Genomic DNA, 4,777 nt, shown 5'->3' with positions numbered 1-4,777 from the left:
ATTGACTTTATTGGCGTGAAAATGGTCTGTAAAATTCCTTTTTTTTATTTGTTAATAAAAATAATTTAAGCCTAATTTTAAATTTATATCACCCACCATTCCTTCATTTTTATTTTTAATTCTCATTGTTAAATTTTCAGTCGAATATTAATCTAATTAATATTCAATCAAAATTCAAAGTAAATGTTAATAATTAAATTATCATTATATTTTATAATTTATTTTAAGAATATTATGTCCTTAGTATACTTCTTAAGAAGATAATTTAACCCTTCCCTAGCTCCAATTTGAAACATATTTTACATTAATAAAGAATATTAAAGGTACAAAGTCTACATTTTGTAAATGTAAATTATATCTCAACGCAAATATTTAAACCTTAATGTCCAGTAGTTCAAACTTAAAAAAGCATGATGAATTAATATATTATTATTTTAAACATTACTTTAATAATAGAATATCAAATCATGGGTATTATAAAAAATCATGGGTATTATAAAAAATCATTAAAAGACATTCTTTCATTATATTTTGAAAAGTTAATCATGAAATTAAAATATAAGCAATTAAATTATACTATAGCATATAGCTGGGAAGCAATATTGTTTTAGTGAACTGAACCTGTATATTTTTCCTGATTCCTTTTTAAATGAAAATTCTGAATTCTGAAAAAGATAAGAAATTGAAAATATATCTTTGGGAATCATAATTTCAATTTTTAATATTTTCGTTGACAAGGGATAAAAAAATGCAATTAAATTTTTAAAAGATTTATCTTCAATTATTGAAATAGCTAAGTTATTTTTAATAAAAAATTCAGGAATTTATTTTAATTTTATAGACTGTACATTCCTCAAAAATTAAAAGATTAATGAATATTTGAAAGTAATAATTAAAAAAATTGAAGTTAATCAACTCATACTCATTGAGGATAAAAATAGCACAATCAGCTGTTGATAAATTATTTTTTATTTTGCAACCATTTCCAATTGTAGAAAGCATTTATTAATCAAAAAATTACGGCCAACTAAAAATGTGATGTCTATGCCTACCCTCGTATTAAAATTTAACAAATCATATTTATACTACAACGAGGAGTGATACCAGAGACGTCGCTAGCCTTTACAATCTCATGGAGCTCAACTAAAAAAAATTTTTATGGGGGGCTTCGCCACCTACTTCTTCCAATTAGCGTGCCTTTTTACATTAGTATATTATACTTTTAAGGGTGGGAGGTAGCTGATTTTAAGTTTAAATTCTTTAGTGTATGCCTTAATGATTACTATCGATATTTATAATCTTATATCAATTGAATTTCGATTTATCCTAAAAGAACAAAAAACTAATATATATATTTGTTAATTTCTGGTAAAATAAGATGTTCAATTTTAATTTTGATATTTTATTATCTTTTAAAAACTAAGTATCTAATATTTTTAATATGATTAGTGATCTGCATCGGGCCTAATTTTTCAAGCCCGGCCCCACCCTAATTTTTTTTTAAAAAGTTTTGCCGGCCCGGCCCGAACCCAAAATTTATTTTTAAAAAATTTACCGGCCCGGCCAGACCCCGAATTTATTTAAATATATAAATTTGTTTTTATTAATTACTTAAAATAAAAGACATATGTTATATATCGTTTAGTTTCAATAAATTAAATCAAAATTTTTTATTTTACATAAAAAATTCAATATAAAATTGATAAATTTAGATATATTTAATAAAATTTCCAAGGTCCGACCCGGCCCGAAATTTTTTAAAATTATTAGGCCCGGTCTGACCCGAACCCGATTATTTTAAATAGAATTAGGCCCGGGACTCGGGCCAGGTACAGGCCGGGCCTAACTTTGCAGATCTCCAATGATTATATCACCTTATATTGGCTATAATTTAACTCATTTTATAAATATTTCGGATTTTTTTAAATAAAAAGAATGGTATAATTATAAATAATTATTTTCTATAAAGTCATTTTTGACAAGAGGTGGGTATAGAATAACCTAATTCTAGGCAAGTCGATGATGATTAATTTTTGATTTTTCTTAAATGGTCGTTATTGAACATAATTTAGTTACTTCATATTTATATAGATAAGCATCATAATAAAGAAATGTTTTCATATACCTGCCTGAAAAATGGAATAAAATTTTTATAAGCAATACCAAAAATGCCAATTAAATACCACCTCAAATTTAAAATTTATCCATATCCATTATGGCCAAAATGATGATTGAATTTATCTCAAGCAAATTATAACCAAAGGTGAGATGACGTAAATTTTAAAGAGAAAACTATGGATGCAGCGGGTATAAAATTGAATTTGCGAAAAAAATTTAAGAGAATTTAATTGGAATAATTGATTTAGAAAATCTTTAAAAGCCAGATTTTTGTGCCTAGATTTTTTAAAAACTTTGGCGAAAAATGGTCGTTTGTGTAAGGTAAATATTTATATTTGCTGATCTTATTTGTTTCTGCTTGTGTTAGTAGAGTGATTATGTTAAAAGGGAAACCGAGGGCCCAAGGTATGGTTGTCATACCATCAGTCTTAATTTACTTGAGATAAATTTGTGTACTTAAGATGGTTTGGAATGTTTTATAACACTAGAGGTAAGAAATAGTCCAATTTTAACAAAATCTTTCAAATGTTTAAATAGGAACTATTATTATAATATATTTACTTTTTTTAAATCTTATATAAAAGATTTGAACGATAACCATTATTTTTTGGGATTTTATATACTAGGAGTAGCCAGGGGTGTGCTGATTCTAGAAAATATCATAATAAGATTTTCACTCCCCCTACACACCTTCATATCCTTTTCCTCCAAAATTGTATACAATATATCATTGTAAAGAAGAATTTGAAAGAAAAATTAGTAGAAGTTAATAATTTTTAAAATAAAGCATTTTTATAAAAAAAAAAATTGAAAGGACAAAATTATTTTTATAAAAATCTTACATAGCTAAAAGTCTACAATCTAAAGATCTTTAATAAAATATATGAGGGAAAATCATCTTAATATCCTCCCCTCTGACATTTTGGCTACTATGTATATATATACATTTTTATCTATTTTGAGATATATATTACTTATACTTTGTGTTAAACTAATTCTAAAAACAAGTATCAACAATAAAATCCAACCTATTCTATTACTTCTGAGATAAAATTCCCATATTTGGATAACAAAAGGCAGGTCTGGCTGAATACAAGTAAATTAGCAGGTCATATACACAAATCGACTAAACTTTTTTTCGAAGCTATTACCGGTCTAAAAAAATCCAATTTTTTTGCGTCGAGGCGATTCTAATACAAGGAAGTCAGAGTTTGATTCAGAAGTTTAGCACGGTGAGTCAAGCTCGAATTAAGAAGAAAAATATTTTAGAGTCCATTCAAAATAACTTGTTATTTGCCAAATTTGATCATGCAGGGATCTAATATACACCTATCAAAGATTAATATTTTAAGCAAAAATAAAATAAAGCCCACCTAAATTTAGATCTACTATAATAATAAAAAAAGAGTATACTAAACGCTATTAGCTTACCTTGATTGTAAATAATTAATCAAAAATTTATTTGCCCATTTATATATAGTTTTTTCTGCTAAATATAATTTTTTATATTTGGCTTAAATTATTTGTTTTAAACGATTGTTAAATATTCATATAAGATTCCTACTAAATAAATATATAGTTAATTAGGAATTAATAATAGATTACATTATATACTTATATGATATCGTATCTTTTTTAGACTTATTTTTTTTTTAAAAAATTAACTTATTTCCCAAATTTAAAAAAAAAAAAATCATTAAAAAAAATGAATCCTAGTCTATTCATGGTTATAGTTTTAACTGGTATGGCAATGTTAGCGACTCAAAAAGGTGATATATCATTTTATAAAATTATTTCTTTTATAATGTTTAAAATATTGTATTGAATAAATAAAACTTGTTTTTTTAAAAGATAATAAAATGCGGTAATATAACATCTTATTAGGAAAGAAATTCAAATAAAATCTGTATATATATAAAGGGGGGGGGGGTGAATACTTCTTTGAGTGCCTTATCAAAAATCTCCATGGATTAAACAACCAATTGAAAAACGGCTTATAGTTCACTAACATATAGAATTATCAGCTGATGTCTGTAATATACCTGATCTTCCAACTCCTGGATTTTTTTTAAAAAAATAATTTGTGAACTCCGGCTATCTATGATTTAAAAAAAGCGACGAGTAATTAAATCAAAATTATTTGCTATTTTAAATTATGTACATTCACCAGATGTAAAAATTTGATAATGGTTTCTTAATTTTTTTTGAATATCTCAGGTGAGACTTTTCGTCGTTGTTCTGCCTATGGGAACATTGTTGTCTAATTCCTGTTCGTAGGGCGAGAACTACTGGTTGGTTCTGTTAAACCTTTATTGATTCTTGTCAATGTTTGTTAGTAACTAAACGTTCATTTTAATGCTTGATGGATTGTGACTTGACGTGGTATCTCAAAGTTAAAAGCCAAGATCTACTTTATAAAAAACGTGGAATTTCTAAATCTTGTGACAAAAACTCTATTCACAGAAATGACTGTACTTATCTTTTTCTTAAAATTATACTATCCCTATAAAAATTTCGATATTAAACATGAATATATCTATCAGTTTATCACACACAGACGTTCATCGATATCAATTTAATATTGAGAACATTTACTAACAGCATTAATCTTATGGGCAAATGCATTGATTTCTTGTGGCTTTTTAATATAGAAATATAA

The sequence above is a fragment of the Gordionus sp. m RMFG-2023 genome, chromosome 1 (genome assembly GCF_954871325.1).
Source record: "Gordionus sp. m RMFG-2023 chromosome 1, tfGorSpeb1-WG-v2, whole genome shotgun sequence".
In the NCBI taxonomy this organism is placed as follows: domain Eukaryota; kingdom Metazoa; phylum Nematomorpha; class Gordioida; order Chordodea; family Parachordodidae; genus Gordionus; species Gordionus sp. m RMFG-2023.
This window is presented reverse-complemented; position numbering follows the sequence as displayed.